Here is a 26,707-nt window from a genome sequence, read left to right as displayed (position 1 = left end):
CTATACTAATCGGTGGGATCAAGTGGTCCCTTACTTCCCAGGAGCTGGATTGGAGCCCCAAGAGTTGGAAATATTGGGTTCAATCAAAGCAGATGCATGTTTTTATTTTAATTGGACAAGTGTTTTTAGAGGAACTGGGTATAATCAATCCCTACCCATAGTGGTCAACGCCACCCAACCAATATACCGCAATAGTTCACAATGGTGTAACTACACCTCTGTAAATGTGTCACGATCGTCTAATACACCCATCACACTGCCACGGGGGGTGTTTTTGATCTGTGGAGATCGAGCATGGGCAGGTATACCATCCAAATTAGTGGGAGGTCCCTGTACTTTGGGAAGACTGACACTGTTAACCCCAAACATGACAATGATTTATACAAGGTATCTACAGCATCATAGGGTTAAACGGATGACACATGCTTTTACTAGTGACTGTAGTGATAAGGTGGAATTCTGGAATCCAACTCAGACTATTTTTGGTTCTTTGGTATCAGGGATTGGTACCGCTCACGCTCTGGCCAGTTTGCGGAAATTAGGGTGTTGGCTTGCAAAACAAACTAATGCTACTTCTATAGCCTTAGCTGACTTGTTACAAGATGTTGATTCTGTACGTCATGCCACTTTGCAAAACAGGGCGGCTATTGATTTTTTATTATTGGCTCAAGGACATGGGTGTGAAGACTTTGAAGGTATGTGTTGTATGAATTTGTCTGATCACTCACAATCGATTCATAAACAAATTCAAAAGCTTCGGGAATTGACACAACATCTACAAGTTAGCAATGGATGGGATATTTTCGATTGGCTAAAAAGCTTAGGATTGTCAGGATGGTTGCGTTCATTACTCATGTTTGGACTGTTGTGTTTAGCTGTGCTTATAATGCTAGTTGTTTGTATTCCATGTTTTTGTTCATGTATACAACAAGTGATGAAACAGACAATGACTAAAATGTGGCATAACACACTGTTGGCACAAAAAGAAAATGGGAAAAATATGGAAGGTTTAATTGAAGAATGGTTAAAAGAAAAAGGCCACAGTCGAATAGATTTAATAGCGATGTAAGTTTGCAAATTCACCTCGGACAGACGAGTTCCAAGAGCTCAGAACTCGTCTCCTGTAATCTGCAGGTCGGTGATCAGGAAATTTCCGAATTGAATTTGAGAACACTTGCAATGTGAGTGGAACAGACAGTTATGTGTTAACCACAAAAATGTAAAAGTTTGGCTTCCAACAGTGCCTATGATGATAATAGCTAATAATCAATGATGTTTTATGATTTTTGTTTATAATTTTAATTGTCATTCTATGCGTAGCTGGTAATCCTTAAAAGAAAAAGGGGGAATTGTGGAGAGGTTGAGAAGCTGGCTGAGAAATGGGAAGAAGATAAAGGACACAATAGCTTTCAGAAAAGACACAATGGCTCTCAGAACTAGAAGCTAGGACAAGGCCAGCATGAGGATGAGAGAGAGGAACTGAGATCATGAGAAAGAGGAGTTAAATGCTACAAGGTGATACAAACTGTTGCAATATGCTGATATAACATGAAGTAAACTATTGTATAGTCACTACCAATTAGGAGCTTAGCTTTTGCAATATGTATGAGTTAATTAAGCAAAGTATATAACTCAAGATTGTAGTTAAATAAACTGAGTTCTGCTGATGACCATATGGTGTCGCGTTCTCCCTTCTCCAACAGTGGTGAAAAATTACTGAAAAATTTTAACCAATAATGAATTTTATGGATTGCATGCTCATATACATATGCACTTACATCCACATACATACCTACCTAAATATATATATATGCATGCATACATACCTAAATGTATATATATACACATATGCATGCTTACATACCTATATGTATATGTATATATATATGTATATGTATGTATAAAGCCACTTAGAGCTTTTGATAGTTAACCACTCTTTCATGAATAATCTCTACTTTCTACACAGTCAGATGAATATCTAAGCTCTTATTGTTGAAAATTTCACTGCATCTAAAACCCATCTATTAAGAGGCCCGCAAAAATAATACACTATCTAGATGACATCTGATTTGTTTCTTTTATCAAGATCATTTGTTTTAAAACTGTGAAAAACTGTGAGTTTAGGAGCAGTGGATTGAATAGCTACTGGCACCTTCAAAGGAGCGACACTGAAAAGAGCTGCAGAATGGATAAATCAAACAGGAACCAGCAAATCAGTATTACTGGGTAGGTGCAGCTTTACAGAAGCTGAACATAATGAGAATGGCCAATATCTTTTGAAATATATAGAAGTTACCCATGAAATTGGAATGTACTTGGCAGATCAAATAATTCCATTGCTGAGCTGTCTAAATAACACCCTCTTTGGCTTCTTCTGGTTGGAGGAAATCATCAGTTTTCTTTAGAAGTGCAGGCATGTGTGGTGTATGAGGTATTTATTGTCTGGAAAAGAAAAATGGTGAGACTGGACATAAGTCAGAAGGCTGACCTGCACAACTGTTTAGTCTTCTTTGAAATGCTCCAAGATACTTGAGTGATTAAATGTCTGGTGAACATGAAACTCTTTAGGATAGGCAAGTGAAAAATGGCTCTAGGACTTCTCAAGTGGCACCATAAACTTATGCTTTATCAAGTGAGTGAAGTGATGACAATTTTCTTGACTTCCTATACATTGGCTATCTTCTCGTTAAGCTAGGCATTTGGCACTAACTCTTTGACTCAGTGTGGATAACTGTATGCATCCATGTTTGGACTGCAGAAGATTTTGACGAAGTGGCTATGAGTAAACAGTGATCAGAAGTCTTACCAGCTTCTTCAGTATCTGCATTGTGAATCGTAAGTGGAAACCGACTTAGAAAAAGAAAATATATTCATGGACTCAATGGAAAAGGTAAGATAATTGTTTATGTGTATTTGTGAAGTTCTTCTAGATTTTACAGTCAGTGAAACAACCTTGGGAACTTTCCCAGCTTCCCAAAATTTACCCTCACAGGTTGGTACACATACAAACTTTGTTCTTGATGTGTTCTTTACCTCCCTTAAAACTCAACAGTAGTCCTTAAAATCTGCATAGGGATATCTGCTCATATAGACATCTCTATATAATGCATTAATTTCATACAGTAATTCCCAGGCTGTAATTCTCAATTCAATATTAGGAAGGGAGAGATTAAGATGCATCATATGGTATCTTCATTACCACAGCTACCTGCAACAACACTTTTGAGTTGGTGACAGCAACACTTAGAGCAGAATGAAGTATCTTGTAAAACAATGCACTCAGGTCTTCATGTTTCAGGAAGATATTCCAGTTTATCATCTGCAGCTGGCTCATATTCATGGGACTCAGCCCCTAAGCAGCATATGTGCACATAGTAGCCCCACTTGTCAACATCTGTTGTGTGTGTAGTAGAGCATTCATCATGTGGGTGCCTGTGGTTCTGTCTGTACCAGATGTATGCAGATTGCTGTGTGCAGATTCACCCCAAGGAATAGAGCTCATATCAGGCTTTGTGGAAATTTTGCTGTAAGTTTGTGATGTTGGTTTCTCTTTCTTTAACAGATGGTACTAGGCTGTTGCACAGTTGAAGTTGCATATGGGATTAGCAGAAATCTGCCATGTCTCCTGTTCCTTATTGAAGCTCTTAACTTGTCAGACCTCTGTAATTGCTTTCTCAAGCAATTGACACATGAGTGTCAAGGTACCAACTTTCTGACATTCAATGATCTCTGATGCCATAAACTATATGATGCTGTATCATCTTGTACTGAAGTCTGCACACGAAGGTAGCCAGCTTGGCTATGATTTAAAGCATGGAAGAAAATTTCCCACTTACTCACTCTCTATATAAATCAGTCAGAAATGCAAAGAAACAAAAGAAGGAAATAAAGAGATTAAGAGATATTAGAAAGGGATAAAGTAACAAAACCAAACTCATCAAAACCAGAAGCTTGTGATTATTTTTTTAATCTGAGACATCTTGGTACAGATGCAACTTGGTATATTCAGTTTATAACTCCATCAGATACAGAGCAGCTAATTTTCTATTTTTCTAGTTTTCTTCTGATTTTCCTAAAATAGTCTGGTCTTAGGCCTGGTATTATCAATCTTCTCAGCAAATTGCCTTGGAATACATATCTCTGTTGAGAAGTCATTTATGACCATTGCTATCCATAGATCTTCGTAAATCATGTTAAACATGTACAGAGAATTTTCAGGGTTTTCAAGATCCCACTTTGCCAGAAAAATTAGAATTATTGCATTATTCAAGCAAAAGATAAGTATAGATCTCTGATCTGCAGTGTGTTTAATTCATTCTCAGCAATCCAGTAATATTAAGATGAACATTTCCTGAACAAGCAAAAAAAAGCATAACGACTTAATGACCCATTTATTTACACTCTAATAACAGTCTGCACAAATTGTATTACTTACAAGCCCCAAATACTACAATTTTGTGCAACTTCATTTCCTTTCTCACCACTGATTAGTGCAGAAGTATTGACTAAGGAAGTCAATCAAGAGCTGATTTTTAATAAAGATTTTAATATCCATCTAAAAAAAGAGTATTTTTTAAAAGGCTGTAAGTAAAGGGTGTATCTTAAACTCATGGTAATCGGAACATCACATTATGTTGGCTTCCAAGCAATATACTTATCTTAATACTGAATGGAAGAGATCTTTTTTCCTCTACTTCTTCCTTAGGAGGCAGCTGATCATGCAGAAGCAGAGGAGGGAAGGAATGTGATCCTTTCATCTTCATAGTCAATCACTTGGGAAAACAAAAAAAAAAGGAAGCATAACCCTTTCTTTCCATAACCCCTCCAATACCACTGTCATGAAACATTCTTAGACAGGTTTCCAGAGGTTCCTAAAATATTTTTTTAAAAGTTTCTGGCCTTTTTGATAGTTCTGGTAACAACTGTGAAGGACTTTGAGGAAGATGGACATGATGAATGAATGTTTATGTGATTTCTTCCCAACTGAGAAATAAGAAAGACATTTGGAATTAATGTGTCTTATATAAAGTCTACTAAAATCCACACAAATTTGAGTATTTTGACTCAGAATCAATTTGGAATTGATGTGACAAAAATATGAACTTGACACAGATGTCAAGTTTTTGTAGTTCTCTTCAACCAAGGGAGAGTCTTCCTTTATAATCTCTATGTAAAAGCTGTAACGTGCAAATATGCCCTCAACCTTTGTTTATAATCCAAAATTAAAGTAACTATTATAACATTTTATGTGATTAAACTTAATAAATTTTAATATTTTTACCAAACTACCATAATGTTTTCTTGTAAAAGGACTAAATTATATTTAATTGAATAATTTTGAAACTATACGTATCATTCCTAAAGCCATGTAGGCTCCATTACACTAGAATGGTTCAATTCAGACAATTTTGAAAGCAACTCTTTGAGTAAATTTTGTCAAAAAGTGCACCTAAAGCTGGAGTTATATATGTTTGTGATATTTACTATATTTCAAAACAATAACTAATATCATAGAGGTTACTAGGGCAGAATTAAAAATACAGTTCAGCAACACGTAAGTATAATACAGGAAGTTTTTTTTGACTGTGGGCAAGGCATGGTTTCTAGATATGTTTACTCCATGATCTTAAACTATCCCTACTGTCTTAGAGTTGCTGATGTAAGCTTGACCTGTGAAACCTGTTTTAACTACAACTACGAAAAAGAAGGATTCCAGTGACACATTTATTTTTTAAAAACAACACCAACAAAACAGGAGATACAAGTAAAATTTTAAACCTCCCCCCCCAAAAAACCCCTCATACAAATCCAGTGGAGCATACAAATACAATATGCAGGTTTTTCTTGGGAGGAGGTGTTACATTTCATATCTGATTTTGGATTTTTCAATATACTAAATATATCTATCTGTAATTTGAATTCTGTACCTGACAATGGCTAATTTCAACATTAGGTGTGAATTTAAAAAGACAAAAACATTTGGAATGAAATAAATTTTTGAATATTGGTATGTGTTTCAAATAAATAGGCTTGTATTGTGTATTCTCTGAAGTCACTGAATGGCAAATTCTGTAAAAGTTTTGGACATCTTATTCATCACTTATTATATTATAAAAGTAGACCACATGGTCAAGATCAAAAAAACCCAAACAAACATATTCTTGAAATACCAAGAGGATTTTCAAATGTAAAACTGAGAGAAGTCCACTTTGGTTTAATAAATAATTATGTATGTCACATAACTTTCACAAAGCAATCAGAATACATGAAAATAAGTCACTAATTGAAACATTTGTGACAGGCAATAGAATTAATGGGTGAATGGAAGTATGTGAATGAATAACTGGATTTGTGTTTTTACTTTCATGTAATTACATACACCATAATTTGCATTAGAACTGAACAAAAATCAGAATAGATATTATTTATTGTTATATTCGCTTTTTTTGGTCCCTGAAATACCTGTTTTAAGACTGGTAAATTAAAATATACTACTGCTCTGATTTTGAAATTAGAAAATGGTTTTCAACCAGCTCTTTTTGTCATAACTAGAACAATATTAAATGAAAACTGAGAAGAATGTGTACTCAATAGACTTCAAAGAGTTTGCAGCTTTCAGAAGGATACCCTGTGGATCTGTGGTGATAATGACTGAGAGAAGCTGAGATAAGAATGATACAGATAGAAGACAGCTTATTGCCAAAAAGTCTTGCCATAATTTGTGTTTAAGCATATATAGGTCTTACTGCAAGTCAGGGTAAAGCATCTTCAGGGCTCACCCTTACCTATGATAATTTGGCTATAGCCTGAAATCTGAATTGTTTTATGTAGTTTTTTAGCATTATTTCAGGCTCCTTGAGACAATACACTCCATCCCTCTGAGAAGTGATCTATCAAACAAAATTATTGTACTTCTCCAGCTCATGCCAAAATTGTGTTGTGATCACATCTTTCCTATTTCTTGCTTTCCTTTTCTTCACTTATGAAGAAACAGTTGATGAACTGTATCCATTAGAAATTACAGCATGAAATAAAACTACACTGAATAACTCAGTAACAGCTTGTTGGGTACCATTATGAAATTATTATGCTTTTCTTACAGGTTCATTTCCTGGTCTCCACAGTAAAAGCTCATCATTTTAATTTGTGCTCTGCAATTAGATGGCAGAGGATTGACTGGATCATGTAACACTTGATAAGATCTCTAATAAAAATTCGTGTCAGTCAGTACGCCCTCACTTATGATTGAAAAGTCTTGTCATTCACCTTGCTTATGTCTAGGACTTTCAACTGCCTTTCTCCCCCCACCACTTGTTTGTGGTTTTCTGAGCAATGGTACTTAATAAAATTTTATTTGTTGTGGCTGACCGGACACAAAACATGTGCCTTCTGCACATTAAAAAATAATAATAAAAAAAATTAAAAATAACATCCTTCTTTCTGATTCAAGAAAAACTGCATTGCCTTGAAATCAGACACTTAGAAACACAATAGTAAATATTTTCTCACACTGGTGAGTTCTTGAACTGGTTATGAATCAGATATCTATCAAAATATTGGCCAGGCAAAACTTAAACCAGATGCTATTTTGATAATAACAATAATATGTGCAAGAAAGGAAATAATTATAGTTTCCTAATGTGGCAAGTTGACCTTGGCAAGGTATCAGATGTCCATTAGACTGCTTTATCAATCCTCTCTCTCAACAGAATAGAGGGAGAAAATATGGCAAAAGGTTTATGGATCAAGATAAGGACAGGGACATTACACAAAAATTATCATCACAATAAAAATTGATTGGGGAAATTATTTTAATTCATTGCCACTTAACAGTAGAGTAAGATAATGAAAACAAATCTTAGAACACCTTCCCCCATACCTCCCTTTTTCCCAGGTTCAACTTCCCTCCCTAATTCTTTGCCTTCTCTCCTCAAGCAGCAGAGGGAGGATAAGGTATGGGTATTGCAGTCAGTTCATCATACTTTGTCTCTGCCTAACCTTTCTTCTCACTCTCTTCCCCTGTTCAAGCATGAAGTCCCATCCTCCATAAATTTTGCTGACATGGATCCTTCCCATGGGATGCTGTTCTTCACAGTTGGGTTCCCTCCTATGGGGTGATTGCTCCATCACAGGTCCCCCATGGACTCATAGATCCCGACAGAAAACCTGTTCCAGTGTGGGCTACTCTTCACAGCTTCCAGCCTCTATACACCTGAATTGAGTAAGATATACATTAATCATTAGTGACAATATTGTCTTTTATCCTGCAGTTTTCTCAGTTTTCTCTGTTTGTAAATGGTTTATGTTTTGAATTAAGTGCCTAATTACACCAATTTCAATATGATTTTCCTTAAGTGATGGACCCCTTCCATAATTTTTTTAATATGTTTTCTTATAATAAGCAATGAAATACCAACTGAGAAATTTTTTTCAGCTGACATATTCTTGCATTATTGAAGCTAACCAGCCCCATCATAGGGTAAAAAATGGAAGGCTGTCAGTTATAGATTTGCAGTACATTTGCAACAGCTGCTGCTGCTCTTAGACTAAAATTGCTATGCATATTTTCTTATTACTTCTTTCTAAAAGCACTGCTTTTCAAACATCTGAAATGCTATCACTTTTGACAAAATTATTCCCTCTCACTTAGGCACAAAATAAACATTTTTTGTTTTCTTAACTTTTAGAATCTTGGGTATTGCCATGAAGAAAAAATTGCAGAGAGAAGACCATAGTCCAGAAAGTTGAAAAAAAAAATAAATTAAAGACAGCTGCATGACTGATGACTCCGGGAAGAATATGTACTAAGTTCTCAAAAAAATCAAGAACTTGAGTCATCACCAAATGTCAACAGATTCTTTCTCAGGTTGTACAGAAAATATACCTAGGCAGTATTTTTTTTTCAAAATGTGTCATTGTTAGCAGTTTCTCAGTTACCATTTCTGAATGATTCTTTCTTTATTCTTATTTCTCTAGCCAATGACATCCTGACTAACACTTACAATGAAGGACTTTCCTTGATAAAAAAAGATTTAGAAGTATTTTTTATTGCAAAACCAAAGTCTTTAATCATAATTTGTCACAATGGTACATTTTTTGATTCTACAAGGTCATAGAAGACATGAATTCCAGTGGCTGGCTAAGCTACAGAGAAATATGCAACAGGCTTATCTCATTGCAATAGGCATTTTGAATAAAATTCCATCTGGCATATGGTCCCAGCAATTCCCAGCTGGTGCATGATCCATTGCACAGTCTACAGCAGCCCCCTGTGGGTTAACACTGGGCAGCATATCAAAAAGCTGCTTCTGGCTTTCTAACAGACACTCAACTGCTGAAATTCAGCACATCAGAGGCTGTATGAGTAAGACTCAAAAAGTTCAGCATTAATGAGGCAAAAATATAGTGGTAGCAAAGGCACAAAATTGTTCATACTATCCAGCTGGGAAATTAGACTGATTTATCTTTTATGATCAGATATCAGATCAATTCTTGAGTATTAAGAGTAGCAATAGAGAGTTATACAGGGATGTATAACATAAACACCAACCTCATTCTTGCCACAGATTTCTCCTTAACACCTTGCTTGGATGAAGACTTTCTGCCCACCTATGTTGATTTATGTCTTCATGTACTTAATGGGTAGTAAAAACAAAGGATTTTTTAAACATTATTACAAGTTTTCTGCATCATATGGCAGACCAAAGAACCTTCTTCAAAATTTTGTGAACAGTTTTTATTAGACAAAATGGAAGTAGTAAAATCCCAAACACGAAGATGTAATTAGGTATGTTTAAGTAGTTCATGTCTCTTTCAGTTTGAAAGAAAATACAACGTTTTATGAATACAAAAACCTGAAGTGGGGATTTTATTTAATTCTTATATGGGTTTGTGTTATTATAATGCATCCTATATTTTTCTTTCATTCAAAATATAAAATTGAGGCCCTTTGCCTGACAGAATTCTCTTTCTCTAGATTTCTAAAAGTATAATAATCAAAAGAGGGAAAAGAAGCTCTTTGTGTTTGTCTCAATTAAAATTGCATGCCCCCAAAGTATAAACATAAATTCGTGGCCCTGAATCACTGAAATAACTTACTGTAATTGCTAACTTTGGAATAGAAGATGTCTATCTGTGAATGGATTTTTTTTTCAATGAAAAATACTGAGACATTAAAATCCAAGAAAATTTTGCTTCCTGGAATGCAAATTTAGAAGAGAATCATTTGACAATCTTTATAGTTGAAAAATGTTATCATGAAATAAAATTTTAATTTATGGCTATTACATTTATTAGCATTATATGAATTACTACAATCTGATAGCATTGACTTAGGGAATTGTCTGGATGCATAAGACAAAGCAAACTTTCTAATTACAAGAATGAACATTCAATGTTAAATCTATTGTTAACATTTAATGTTAAATTTAGAACACTGCAAGTAGCTGAGTATACATGGCATTCTGCACTTAAAATATTTCACATGAATGCAAAATAAGAATGAAATAAGAGTTCTCCACAAAATATTAACAACACTACTTACAGGATACATCTTTATGTTTTTATTATATACTTCAAAATTAAATATAGGAAAAAAAATCAACTTTTTGGAAGGGTTGAGATGGCTGGAGCAACAAAGACAAAAACTGATGATGCTCTGTTTAAAACGTTCTCCAACAGAAGGTGGTTTGTTGATTACTGATGATTTTTCAAGTTAGTTTTTATATGACATAATAATATCTCCTCTTAATATTTTGGGTAGTCTATATGTATTGTTTTCTATCAAGTTGCATACAGATCTAAAAATGTCATAGATGTAAAGAGTAGATTTGATTTTAGTTACTGCTAAATGTTCATAGTAGCACCCAGTCCAAATTTTTCAGGGTAGTCCTCTACCTCTGTGAAGTACACAGCCCATCCCACTCACTTTGCCGTGCTGTCTCCCCACTTTTGTTTACCCATCTACAAGCCAGCCATATTTTTTCATCTATTCAAAATTGCAAACCAAATGCTGCCTGAGATAATAATAAAAATAAAATAAAATAAAATAAAATAAAATAAAATAAAATAAAATAAAATAAAGCCTGGCAAATGTTGTCCAAAGTCACTTATGAATTTAAACCCAGTGTGTGGCTAGTTAGCCCACCACACTTAAATCTAGGGAAGGAACTGCAAAAAACAAGGACTATTCCTGTTCTGACTTCATAAAGCAGCTGTGTAAGACTGAACTACACCAGTAACATAGACTTACTCACAACTCTGTGAGTGGGTGTTAATATCAAACATTTCAAGAACTCTTTTTTTTCCCCCTTTACTACTAGAAAATGTATACATGTTTTGACTAATTTAAAAAGGATTCCAAAAGTTGCTTAGTTGTAGTGGGAAGTTGTTATTTTTTTTTTTTTAATAAATCCAGATTTAACTGACTTAGTATAAAATGTCTACAACATTTGTTTTGCTATTAGATTTTCTTGATAGTATCAGGATAACACCGTAGAAGTGTAAACTTGTCAAAATTGAAGCCACATGAAGTTTCCACAAGCAATCTGGAACTAACTCTTCATCTCTGCAGGGAAAAAAAAAAAAAAAAAAAAAAGAAATCCTTCTTATCATCCATTTCTAACTCCTTGTTCTGCCACAGAACAGCTTGACTTTTTCTAAGCTGAGATCTTGCTTTTTCTCCTGATGTGAGAGAACACATAAGCAAGCACAGTGGGTCTCAGGCCTGGCGTGTCCCACCTGGGGGACCAGGAGGTTGCTTGGAGGGTGAGCTGGAGGGTGCTGGGAGCAGTTGTAGCAAGGCATGGCCTGCATCTCTTGTGCCAGGGACACACTTCACATGCCTCTGGACTCAGCCTGGGGATGCACAGCTTCTCTTAAGTGACCCTAGGATTATTCACATTATTTTACTACTCCTGATGAAAGTCAGCTAATTTGTTACCATCTTTTAACCCCTTATTTGCAATATTCTAGTTACCACACACAGTTAATACTGAATGAGAAAGAAAGAAAGAAAGAAAGAAAGAAAGAAAGAAAGAAAGAAAGAAAGAAAGAAAGAAAGAAAGAAAGAAAGAAAGAAAGAAAGAAAGAAAGAAAGAAAGAAAGAAAGAAAGAAAGAAAGAAAGAAAGAAAGAAAGAAAGACTACTTGGATAGAAAATTATTGCCATGATGCTACTTAGCAGTTTAGAAGACTTTTTATAAAATGAAATTTAATTCTGTGGATTTCTTACAGAAGCAACTTTTGCATCTGCAGAAAGGAATTTAATTTCTTCTTATCCTTATTTTAAGGTTTCTGTTTATGTCAACGAGCCTTGATAACCAGTTTCTTTGTCTTAGAATTTTTTTCATTGCCTTTAAAGCCTGCACATACTTCCTGAACTTAGATTCACTGTGGGTGTAAGTGACAGACTGTATTTCTAACCAAATACATTCCCACTGGGAAAAAAATATGCTTTTCAGTATCTGAGGACTACTTCGCAACCTATAATAGCATTCCTGGACTCTTGATCCTTTAGTTTGTTTCTCTAGTAGTTTAGCTATTCCTGGCTATCTTTAAAAAAAAAATTTGCACAATTTCTTTTCTCTCAGTCTGGCACTCATGTAGAGAATTAAATTTGTTTTTAAATTTCACTTCTGCTTTTGGACAGTTTTAAATTGCCTATTCAGAGAAACCACTCTTATTCATAGGTTATGTCATTGTCAAGCTGTATTTTATAAGGTGATCCTTTCTCTCCACAATCATCTTCAAATGACTTAGATTATTTGATGCAGAAGCTCTCATGTCTGTACTTCAGAGGTAACCATTTGTTTTCAACATAAGGCTTAGTCATTGAAACTCTTATGTAGAATATTGAAGAAATCCAGACAAATCCATGTGAAGTATTACTTTTTGTGTGCTACATTCAGAACAAGAGGGGATTATATCTTGTCATTTTCTTTCTGTCCTTTTAAAAATTACTGAACACTAGTACCCTTCATTTATTTACTGATGTAATTCAGAATTGCTGCCATTTGCATTAAAAGAGAATTTGTGTGGCATCCACCTAGGTGAATAAACTGGGAAGACATTTTCTGTTTTATATATTTTGATTTGGGATTACAGGTATTTTAATCCAATAGGGGAAATTATCCACGTGCTCAGTATAATGGGGTGATTTATTCATCATAGAATTTTTACACATTAGTCTCTTTTTACTTTGAGAACTGAGTAAGTTATAGTCAACATCTGTAATACAGATTTTTTATTACAGACAATCTGTAATACAAAATGCTTCCAGCTTGTTTATATGAAAATTAGTCTTCAATACTTCTTCAAATAAAAGCAAAAGCTAAGTTCATTAGCTCCTTTCTATTAGTCTAAGTTAAAATACTGAAAGGTAGGTAATTTATTGTATTTTCTGATTTTATTCCATAATGACAAATGTAGATGGATGAAAAATATTAGTTTTGCTCAAAAAGACTGGCAACTCTAAACTAAATAGGGCAGATGTAACTAAATTAAACCACTCACTTCAGATCAATCATCTCACTATTTTAGTATTTATTTCAATTCACAAATCAGCTACTTTTTGGCTACTTGTTAACTACTTGCTATTTGTACTGAACATGATTGCTCCAAGTGGGGATTAATGAATGAAAAACCCTGAACCACAAATAAATAAAATGGATATTTATCTCAAAAATATGCCCTTTGCATACTCAAAACTTATCTATATAAAGAATTGCTGTCAGCTTTTAAATAAACAAATAATTCTATTTCTTGTTATGTTTATAGACAACAAAGACACATGGTGCAGAGCAACAATTAGCAAATAAATGTTTTGTGTTGTTTCACTGACTAAAATATTAAGCAGATTCCTGAATTAGGGGTTTATGGTTATTGACTTACATAGTATGGACATCATCAGTCTGCCTTTAAAAGTTTACCCTCTTAGGGTAAGAGAAATTGTATTTACAGACATAAGCTACTTCATGCCACTTAGAGTCTAAGACAGTTATGTAACATCTCAGACACTTTCACCATTCTCCTTCCCAGAGAGCTACACCATTGTCTTCCATCTACATAATTTGATACTTGGAAGAAATTCTTGGCATTTACAGGTAGTTGGAGTTTCTGGGTTTGTGTGAACAGCATAGACAAGCGCTATCAAAGTTTTCCAAGTCTGAGAAAATCAACAATGCTATATTTACAATGAGGTACTTTGTATTTATTGACTTCTGCTTCTACAGAGAGAGTCCCTGCTTTGCAATTCAGAGATTAGAGGATGAAAGAAACCCTGCTGGCAGAGATGCATACGAAAATTGCATATGGGTTGGGAATTTCATAAGTTTTATGGAAAATTATCTCATACCTCTTTCTTTAGAGAAACTATTCTCATAAGGTTTGGTAGATCTGTTACTCAGATTCTTAGACCAGACATATCTTCCAGGTAAGTGTGAAGACAATAGCTTTCCATGAAGTGAACAGTTTTTCAAGCTGTTGCAACACAATATGAAGACTCACAGAAAGGAAGGAATAATTTCATATAAATGATTCAGGCGTCGTTGAATCAGGAAAAAGCTTCATACTAGGACTTGTCATATCTATGCTAGTGGTTTTTCCAAGTACATTGTTAGGTTTCAGAAATTGTGAGCAAGACATTATCAACCCTATCTTCAGCACAAGAACTCTTAAATGCTCTAGAGGGATACCCCCTACATTTTCACTGAATGATCAGTAAGTGCTTTTATTTAGTATTTAAAAGTGATGATAAAAATTTCACTTTGTGAGTGCCTCTATATTTTTTCTCCCGGTGCAATGCACCATAATTTCCTGGGGTACACAGGGTACATTTAATCCACAGCACTTTGAACCTGCTTGATTTCAACAGCTTTACCCAGATATTCCCCTGAAGCATGTCTTTTGTTTGCTTGTTCCTGAGCCTTGCTGATACTGTAGCAGGTGCATCTCATAAGGCCACTACACTTGAGAGATAATGATATAAAAAGTTGCAGGTAGACTACCTGTAGTTTTGCAGAGAAAAATAGAGGTTAACACTTCTTTGAAGTGATCTTTCCAGTCATCATCAGACAAAACTCTTCATCTTGACAGAAAGCTTTCTGATAAACACCTGTAGCCCTTCTGCCAATCTTCTCAAGATTTTTGGGCTAAAATTATTTTTGCCTGTATTTAATAAGAGCAGCATCTGTCAAGAAGCACCATGACAGCTTAGTGGGCATAAAATGTCAAAATAATTTCCAAAGCATCATCGAATTCACTAACATTTCATTTTTATAGTTGTGTGAAGAAAGAGACAATGAATACTTTGAAAAGGCGGGGATTTTCCTGAGATACTTATTGCTATAGACAGTGATGCCATCAGTTTTAGTACTTGCAAAGTGGCAGAGAGATGGTCCTACCAAAGGGGAAAAACACTAAGACACTCTTGCAACATTGAGAATGTCTCATTTGATGCATCTGGGCAGGTTTCTCAAAGTAGCACACTAGAACTTTATGAGTGAACAGCCGGTTGGTTACATATTATTTTCAATACTTCATCTGTTTGCCAGGGACTGGTTTACCTTTGTTAGTCCTTGCCTTTTCATTACTAAATGGAGGCATCATAACAAGTGACTGTGGCTGAAAAAAATTTCTTGAAAGTACCGAAACTTTAAAGATTTCAGAATTAAGGAGATTTTTTTCTGGAAGTTCATATTTCATTATTTATTTTAAAAGTAAGAACTCTCATTGGTATAATAACTTGTCTAAGTATTTTCAGAAAAACAGAACTAAAATAGCATAATATTTTTGTATATCTTTTCATATTTATTTGATTTCTAGTTCAATATTTACTTAAAATTCATTCTACAGTACTCATTAGAATTAATTACTTATATGTGGGAAGAATATTCAACAAACTGCTTAGAAATTAAATTTATTATGTCAGTGTTTATTATGTACATAATATATATTTGGAGTGTTTATTAAATATTATATGCTTATTTTATATATATTGTTATATTAGATCTTATGTCTGTAGATGAACCAGATACCTGCAGTAACTATTTTAAATGTATGAAAAAATTACAATTTCTCAACTGAATTCTGGACATTTAATCTGTCAATGGCTATCTTCTACCTAAAATTAATAAATTCAAATAAAATACTTACATTATATGCTTATTAATTTTTAAATGTTTTGTAGTATGCATGACTGTATAAAATTATTTTAAAAAGTATTTGATAATTGAAGCATTGAAATGTTTTAGACCGAAAAATATCACATATATTTATCAATCTTATTTAATTGCTTCATACACTTTGAATGCTTTGAATAAAGTATCTCATATATGCAGTGTTTTCTACTAATGCATAATAAATGAAACTGCAAAGAGCCTGAAACACCACAAAACTTTCTGGTGAGAGTACAGGCCTTTACTGGGAAGAGGAAGCCAGTATACAGAATTATACTGACAATTTTATTCTACATTTTTAAGCACCCCACAAATAATAGGATTTGAAATAAAAAATTAAATCCTCTGAACAGTAATGGAAAAACACATCATGTATCAATACACAAGGTGAACCAAAAATATGCAGTTCATTTATGTCCCATTGAGTGTATCCTCATTTTTCAGCCTCTTATTTGGAAAGAGATAATCCTCACTCTACTTCCTTTTTCAATATATTTGAAAACTATAAATCTTTCAACTATCTCCATAATCATTCCATGAATTTAGCTTCTGGGTGATAAATCGACTCTAGAAACATATTTAACAGAATAACATCAGTTGTATTGCTATACTATCATATGTAGGGTGAGGCATTTAATGATTCCTGCCAAGGACAGCTGTTCTGAAAGGGACAATATCATCTGCAGCATCAAAGAAATATAAAGACTGCAGTCCCTCTCACATTGCCTTTTTGATAACATTTGTGCACTTAAAAACTTAAAGGCTTTGTAGCTGCCATCACATACTGCAAAACTTTCCTTAAAAAGAGAGAAAACAAACCAGTCACATTTGAGGGTGAGCTTTTTAGGATGGTGTTACAGTTCAGTTTACTCAGACACCTGCAACAAGGTCTACCCTGGGCATAGACTTAATGGCCAATGATATCCTACATCAGTGAAATACCATCTTGCCTCCAAGTTAATAAAGGATGAATAAAACTTCTATGTCTTAATAGTCTTAATATTAAATATATTTTTTCCTTTTTTTTTTACAAACAGCTGCTTAGAATTTTACAATCATAGCAGTGACCTTCTCATTTCATCATGGTACATGGAAACTGCTCAGGGAAACAACAGAGAAAATATAGAAAACATGGTTAGATGAAGTTTATAAAATTTGGAGGAATCTATTGTTACAGGGGGCCCCGTTCTGACACGTCCGGGGTCACCACTTGTTACCCCTGCCCTTAGAGGGGCAACACGTTGTGATGTGGGTGCAGACCCTCACAGAGGACAGCAGCAGCAGCAGGGTCAAACATGGAAGGCTCTTTATTATCTGACTCCAATAGCTTATATACTTTTTGTACAGAGGGCCAAGATTGGCTCAAGGAGGTTACAACCTCCCGACTCCATTGGTCAATATGACCATCAGTCAAGTTCTCTCTCAGAGAACAATTATGCAAAATATACTGATAAATTCTAAGAATACGATATTGTTTACATGAAGCAGTCTGAGAAAGCTGCTGCAAAGACTCAAACACTTGAAAGCAAGAAATGCAGGGGTGACAATCTATTATATTTCTCATATGTAATAGAGGCCCAGGATTACTTCAGTTGCTCTATGAATCCACATTGGACATGAATGGCTGGGTAAAGGAAATGATTCTAGAATAACTTTCTCAAGTATAGATGCTAGATTCAATAATATATGAGTAGGCATTTAATGTTATTTTAAATAAATCTGAATGTCCCGCTTAGCCTTCACTTGTCACTCCTGCTGCTAAGTGCCTTGACTATTCTTACTGCCCTGTGCCACCTCTGCTAGACCTATGTTTATGTCTTGGATATTCTAAGGCATTGCAAATGGCAATAGAATATTAAAAACATTCTTGCATGTAAGCATCTAAGTTTTGGCCAGTTTAGCTTTAAATCCCTAGATTAGACTAGGATAGACTGTTGTGGAGGCCCTTAGCATCCACCATCCATCTCCACGCTGCTACAGACTATATATGAAAAAAAAAAAAAAAAAAAAAAAAAAAAAAAAAAAAAAGTCAGATCCTAAGGGCTTATAACAATTTCTGGATGTGGTGAGCAAAGGAGGGATACTTAAATACCTTAACAGCTTAAGGTTTCTTCTGGAGCAACCTCTAAGAAGTTGAAGGCTAAGGCAGACCTTATTGGTTCATACCTATGGGTCAGTGAAAAAATCTAGCTGAGAAATCTGAAAAATTAAAAATCTTTAACAACACTTGAAAAAAAAAAAGTCATTCTCTGATTGTCCAAAAAAACCTCAGAGTTCAAAATTATGTTTCCCAGTAAAATCTGTAAGTATTTACAGGAAAAAGGGAATGTGTGTGTGATTTAAGAAAATGCTTCATTAAATGGAAAAACACAGAACAACCAGACTGAACATTTCAGGCATATTTATATCTATTAAGCTTGTACAAAAGATATGGAGACTTCATTGTACTGGGTTGTGGAATGTTTTACTGGCAAACACAATTGTTTGAAAACCTGTTTGGTATTCCATGTGAATATCTCTAATGTTTTCTATGCAATAAATCCTCTTGGTCTTCACTTAATTTGCAAACAGAAAATCACCCCAAACCCCAAGAATTTTCATATTAGTTGTAATGAGTTAGTGTGGAATTTTGTACTTCCCTGACTGGCTGGGTTTCACTGCCATGAATATTCATGCAAAGATTGAGAATAATTTGTTGTTTATTTTCTGCAATCATGTTGAATGCTTTCTAAGTATTAAAATGTGATATACTTCTGCTGCTATAGTAATAATATAGAGTCTTTAGTACAGCATGAAGCTGTTGCAGTGTGCATTTTGGGTTTCCCAAAATCTGTATGCCTCTGATATTTGTTTTGTAATGGCTTATCCCAATATCCCCCATGCCCAAACTCCTTGTGGTTTTTCCCTGGTGGTGGGTCTTGTCAATCACCCTGTAACCCTGCCTAAAAGCCTGGAAAATTCTGGTGGAGATGCTCAGTAATTTGGCAAGTTCTCAGGTTCCCTCCTTCTCTTATTGTTCTGTAAGTGCCCTCTGTTCTGGGTCACACACCCCCCTGGAGGATTGGTTCTAGGTGCTCCCCTGCTCTGTCCACGCCCCTTCTACTTAACCTGAAATATAAACCAGACCTCACTTTTCAGGTTGACCTCCAGATGGAATAAACCTGATTGGTACCCACGTGAAGAGTGCTCCTTTCTTTCACCCCATTTGCCACGTTCCTGCTTGAGGTTCAGACCCACCAAACCTAAAGGGTACAAGGCTGTACTCCCGTATGCAGACTGGTGAGCAAGCTGGCCAGTAAGCTGCACCTGACACCTGCATATTAAGCTAATTTAAGTTTTAGTGTCCCTAATGAAATGAAATGCATAAGTGGTCATTCTCCTCTTTTGATGGTAACTGGAACTTCCCATAAGGGCAGGGTTCACAGGCATCTCATAATTTCACATGCTGCAGTTTAAGGACCTTCTACAAGATTTCTGGAAAATAGACACAGCTGCAAATAACAATACATCATGGCAGTGTCATACTGGAGTTTGGCTAACTAAACTCTGCAGGTGTGAAAATGATAAGAGTCAGCATACAGGAAATAATTTTGTCATATAATTTACAATGCAATGCAGCATAGCTTCCTATTTTGTCTTTTTTTTTTTTTTTTTTTTTTTTTTTTTTTTTTTTTTTTTTTTTTTCTTTAAGTACCTCATAAGGATGTATGAAAAATATTCAGTATAATTGATGTGACTGCAGGAGGCTAAAAATGATGATATGGAAAACATACAAACTTCTAGATTGACAGCTAGAAATTCAGGAGAATAACCACTGCAATATCAAAGAGCATCAGAAATCCAGATTTAGATAAAATAATATACAGTTCTTGAACAAATAGATTTTGTATTCCAATTACAGAAGAAAAGAACTAATGCTAATACTTTAATCCATGTAGCTCCAGTATAGATGATAGTCACAAACATACTCTTCATTCAGAAGAACAGCTAATTGTAGGATGAAACATCCTAGTATATTAAAGTAGGGATCAGTGAGAAACCAGGTGTGATTATCTACAGAATATAGATTATTGTAAGTCAGCTGTGTTCAAAAAGTTTAGTTCCAATAATTTCTGCATTTTTCAAAATCCAATTTAACAGTTTATTTAATAGTGCAATCATTAAGAAGCTTAAAGTTCAATTTACTTGCTTCAAAATATGCACCTGAAAAGTTCTAGTGCTGTGATTCTGTTTAGCCTCTGGCTGATGCTCTGTTAATTTCTCTATGAATTTTATATTAGTGTGAGGAGAGCTGTTTCAACTTTCTTGTGATTTCTCCACAAGGTCTGTGATGGATCAAGAGCCATCAAATAAAAGAAAAAGTGACTCTATCATCAAATGAATCTGGCATTCTCCTGAAAACACAGAAGGTCCTTGATCTTGTTCTTTCCTTTTAATTTTTTAACTTTTTAATTTTTTAAAATAGTGTAGCAAAAAACAAATAAGCAGTCTTTAGATCAGAGAGTAGAATTCCCATTCCCATAGCCAAGTGAGTTATACTGCCTCCAACTTAATGAATTTCACATTTCGCACTGATTAGTAGCCTAATTTGGACTAAAAGCATTTTAACCCTTTGTCCTGGGCTGTAGTGTAGGATGTACACAAAATATTTATTCTATCACCATCTTCATGAACTGTTGAAACCAGGTTGGGCAGTGTTTTCCCAGGCCCCCTTCCTTCTGCTAATGGCCCATCAATGCCTTGCCCTTGACTCACAGGTAACTCCCTCCAGGAGTTATCTCTGTTTAATGGGCCATCAAGGACCCACTTCACACTCATCATCCCATTGTGAGATGCTCTGCCCAGGGGGAGGAGTCAAGCATTCTCACCTGGATATAAGCTGGGATTTGGGACAGTACAAACAGCCCTTACCCACTGGATTCCCAGAGGAGCAGAGCTACCAGACCTTTCTACAGGATCACTGCTTCAGGAAGAGCACCTCACCTGGACTGCTTCCACCATCCTGCTCAGGTTGTATTCTGACTCTGTCAGTGGTCTTTTGTATTATTGCATTTATTTTATTTTATTTTACGTTTTTACCTTTTTTCTTATTAAATTTTATTTCTGACTTGGAGCCTTTCACTTGTTTTGCTTTCAAACCATGACACCCTTATTAATTTATTTTCTTCCTAGTGTTATTTTTGCACTTATATTAAGCAGTCCTTAAACAACATTTTAGGAAACAAATCTTTGTGGGACCATTTATGTGCATATGCTAAATAGCAAAAATGTAACAATCAAGAAAACAGTTTCCTGTTTCATTGGTCTGGAATCACACTTATGTTTGCTGTTCATCTAGCGCTGCAACTCACAGCTGCATGGCCACTTAACACTAAAAAAAAGGGCAAATTAGACATTGTCTTTCTAAATCAACCACCAGAAAGATGGCAAGAATGACTGATGAAAAAAATACTTGGGTTCAAATTTCTGCAGGAATAGAATAATATAGATTTCAAATTGTGCTAGGTCTGTCTTGGATGGAGTTCACTTTCCTCATAACAACGTACACGACATTATGTTCTACATTTGTAACTGAAGTTGTCATGATAATACACCAATGTTTTGTTATTATAATTAAAAATAATATTAATAATATGTGGAACAGTGCTTTCATAACATAAAGGCTTTCTCATTTTCTCACACTTACCCCTTTCCAGAAGGGTATTCCATGCCATATAACATCAGTAGCAAAATACGGGATGGAAGGTGTTTGTCTTTCAAGTTAGTTGTTGAGTTGTTACTCAGAGGCTGGTTAGGTATCAGTCTGCTTGTGGGAGGAAATGATTAATTACATTTGTATCATTTCTTTCTCTCTCTCTTTTTTTTTTTTTTTTTTTTTTTTTTTTTTTTTTTTTTTTTTTTTTTTTTCCTTTTCTTTCAATTATACAAGTGTCTTTATCTGAATCCATAAGTTTTCTCATTGTTACTCTGCTTATTGTCTCCTTCATCCCACTGTAGGCAGGGGCATAAGGAAGTGCCTGTGTGGTCCACAGAACAAGAGCCCCTGATAAGAGCCAAGAGAACCTAGATGATATTGGGGAAAGACAGAAAACAAAAAAGGAAGCAATAACCCTTTCATGGTCTAGTCTTGTTGTTTCCACTGATGTCCTTTCTGAAGAATCCTATCATATTCGAGAGAAGAAATGGATTTCAGAAATAACTCTCACAAGCAGCCTTTGTTTAGTATCACAGCTGGTAATATGCTACTTCTAAAGACCTGAAATACTCCTAGAAATGTAAATCAGACTTGAAAATATCCTATCCAGCAAACTTAGTTATACTAATTTCTATTGCTTCTCTGTTATGTTTATTTTTTTTCTGCTTAATTTGCCATTGTTTTCTTAATTCCTACTGAGGCTTCTAGAATGTAACAGCTGGTGACATTTGTGTCTGAGTCCATATCCTTGTATTTTTATCAGACAGAGTAATATTGAGAGTAGCCTAGAGTAGCCTAATGATTCATTTCTCTGTCATATGTATCTAGTACATGAAGTCCAGGATCCAAAGATTAGCCTGAACCAGCTCATGTCTCCATCTGTAAACTGTTCATTGTCTATGAGCTGGAAAGCAAAGAAGTTCATGTTGCATAGAGACACTCTGTTCACTCAGATATCTTGTGATCTTTTTTCTGTAGTCTTCATTATTTTTTGTTGACTAAAAGCAAGAGAATCCCTTGGAAATAAATAGGATAGGACATGAATTCCTAATTATATAAAATATTCAAAATCTCAGATTCTTTACTGCATTTTTTAGTTATTTCTCTATTACTCTTAATCAAACTGATCTGGAGGATGGAGGATCACCACACAGCCATTTCAGTTTTTACTTTTTATTTTCATTGTGTATAAATCAGTGCTTAAGGAATAAAACATAATTTTCAGCCTGAAATAAAACACTCTCAATACCGACTTACCAAAAACCTTCCTTTATCAATTGTGAAATCATAGCAAAAGAGGTTCAGTGGACTTTTTTTCCATGTTATTTAGCTATAATAAACAAATCTCTTTTTTTCTTGTATTCTTAAAAGTCCGATACAGAGTAATAACAATAATAGACACTAGAATTAAAATTATGTTGTCTGAATTTTACATACATAGCAACTGACCAGATGACACAGGATCATTTTAAACACATACATAAGAATATTTAACATTTTTCTTCCCAAACAAAATAAAAAAAAAAAAAAATTGGAGGCAAGAGGAATAATTTCTGTAAGGAAACATAGATTATAAAACAGCAAAAAAACCCTTACATGACTCATGAATTTAATAAAAGGTATGCATTGATTTTCTGAAGGAGACCACATTTTTAAAAGTAAGCAATTTTAAAAATAGCCATCACGATTAAGTTGCTAATATTAAAGTTCTAGTTACAGTGAGGGTCACTTTAGTAACACAGCTATAATCTATATTCTTCTCATAACTGAGAGCTCCCACCAACATGTAACTAAGTCTGCAGAGCACTTACAATCAATCGATAAAGTGAGGTTGTAGAGGGTTGCCTAAGAAGTGAGGTGTGTGATTCACCTTTCTAATGTGTTTCTGGAGTGTTCTAAAAGCATCTCATGATCAACCTAATAAATGGATATCTACAGTAGGATCAAATTACCTAACATGCATCTGGTGAAATTTCAGAGAGTATAAGGTATCAGTTATCTTCACAAAACTACCTGAGAGCCTCAGAGATGCACTCAGCATTCTAAAGAGCACACAGAAGGTCACTCATGATGAGCTCAGATATTTTAAGTTTCACTTCATGTTTATGCTTTCACAGTCAAGTCTCAGCCTTCATGCCTGTTTTGAAGTGGGCTGATGTACAAGGTATGGCTGAGATGGAGCCAATTTTGTTCATTGCAGCCTTTATGGTACTGTGTTTTGGATGCATTAATCACAGAGGGTCAATAACAACAGCAGTGCTCTTGTTATTGCTGAACATCATCTGCAGTTTTCCCACTCTGCCTTCTCTTCTGAATAGGCTGGAGATAATCAAGAAATTAGGAGAGGACACAAAGTCTTTCACAAATGGAGTAAAATAAATGTTCATCTTAAAATTGTATTTTCCAGAATAAACAGCTAGGTTAGTGCACTGTATTTTCCAAATATTGGTTAACATACTATCATTTAAAAATAACAGTTTGCCACATTGTTATTAATTTATTCTCTGAATCTCACCATTTATTCCTCATAAAGCCAAATAAAATGTTACTACCCATTTCTTAAAGTAAAGAAAATATTGGACTCTAGAACAAGAAATGCCAACACGGACAAATGATTGTCCTCCTGTAGGGAGACCCAGCCAGGAACAAATTGCTATTGTTCAATCACAGCAGAAAGAACATGCAGAAATTTGGCTGTGTTTAAATGTTGCCTTATGAAATGCCGTGAAATAGATTTTCTTGTTGAAAAGCATGTGCCTTAGCAACTGAACTCAGCTTACTAAAATGTTGCATTTTGATTCCGTACTAAATGAAAGACAAAAGGTCACTGTGGCCTTTACAGGAATGCATTTCACACTTTCAAACCAGCAGCCTATAATTCAGCCAGGAAGTCTAATATCAGTTAAGACAAGCTAGCTTTCAGAGTCTATCACTGTTGTTAAAACAAATGAACAAACAAACAACTAACTAAACAAAACCTTTACAGTAAATCTTGACAAAATTAAAACTTCTATATAGTAAGTTGTTTTGTTAATAACCTTGTAAAACACATGTAAAAATATTCAAATATTATTAAAACAGATTAGACGAACAAAAAGATGAAGTACTGTTGCGAAAAGACGAATGGTAAGAACTCAATGCAAAGGCAAAAAGCCCTAAAATTTCAGCAAAGAATTTGGACATCTTTCAAGATATGAAGGCTGCCCTTCTTATCCTAATGGTGAATAGAAAATAATGAAAGAATTTGAAGAAACTTGACAGAAAGGAAGAGGAATAGTGGACAGTGTTATTATCAACAACAAGGGGAAGGAACAAAGAATACGTAAGCACAACAAAGTACGCACAATGGTATGTTTCAGAAAAGGAAGCCTTGATAATCATACTGGTGAAACAGCTAAAATAGTAGTGATGTGTCTGGGCTATTCTGTATCCTTTCTCCTACAGCTGAAAGACAAATACATAGGAGACCAGTCTACTGCTGGATCTACTAGAAAGGGATACAGGTTCTCAGAGTGTATATGCGCAGATTGTGACTGTTTACAAAACTATTATGCCAGATAGGATCAGGTGATGTGAAAGTGAGACTTCTTCCAATTACTGAAAGAGGTTACCAACCTTTTCCTGAGCAGGTGGTCTTTAGCAGAATTCCACCACAATGAATTCCACATTAGTCTGTGCATATGCATATATGCTGAACTTTAAACTTTTACATGGCTTATTATTCCATCTCTTGGTAAAGTTTCATGCATTCTCACTGTTTTCTAAAATAAAGGGGTTGTTTCCTGATACCTTTCTGGCTGTCCTTTGTAAAATTCCATATTCCTCCCTAAAATCTCAGTGAGGTCATAGTTCCCAGACATCTAGTTCCTAATTCCATGTTCCCTGTATGTTATGCAGGAGGACACAGGCATTTCAGAGAGGAATGCTGTGGTGATGAGTTCCCAGAAAACACGTGAGAGCCTCTACCATGGTGCTGCCCCCTCATCACTACCCTATTTATGCAGATGTGGAAAGACAGACAGAGATAATGCTAAAGGCAATCCTGCCTCTGATATATTGCAGCAAAGAGTGGGAACAGCCTTGCCCTCACAGCTGGGTGTGATAAAGAGTGAGTTAGTTGGTAGAGAGTCAGTTGGAGTCTGCTGGCCGTGCTGTGAGGAGGAAGGGACAGGAGGTGGTGTGAGGGACAGGTAAGGTCAGCCACTGTAGGAGGGACAGACAGGGTCAGGTGGCTGTACCAGGGACAGGAAGCAGTGAGCTGGGACTGCAGAAGGAAGAGAGAAGAAGGAGAGAAAGAGCCAGAGCTGTGTGGAACTGCCCATAAGATTGCTACATAGAAAAGGTATGAAGGACTTCTAGATAACATGGTGATGATGCTCGGAGCTCTCTGAAGTTTTCATTGAAGCACTTTGAATGCACAGCCATCTTGACAATGACATACAGGTACACTTAGGTAGGCTCCCTTCAGCCTTATTTTTTTTAACATGAAGTTACTCTTCTCCACACTACTCTGTGGCCCTACATTTGCCAATAGACTACGACTTCCTCTCTACTGTATGGAATGTCATCTCCTGCATCTGTATCCTTCCTACTTGAAAGCTGTCCTCCCTGTGTGAATGGGCCTGTTGGCAAAAATGCTTTGTTCCTTCTTGGCCAGGTGGGTCCTGCTTCTTCCTACCATTCCACAAAGGATCTCCAGGAACGCAGTGCTGTATGTGATTACTGTAATATGAAATCTTCTTGTATGTCTATTATTGACATCCAAATCAACAAGTCTAATAAAATAGATTTAGGATGTCTTATTTACCTCTGAGCTTTCACTAGAACTCAGAGTACAG

The sequence above is a fragment of the Zosterops lateralis genome, assembly GCF_965231275.1.
Source record: "Zosterops lateralis genome assembly, chromosome: 2".
Lineage (NCBI taxonomy): Eukaryota > Metazoa > Chordata > Aves > Passeriformes > Zosteropidae > Zosterops > Zosterops lateralis.
This window is presented reverse-complemented; position numbering follows the sequence as displayed.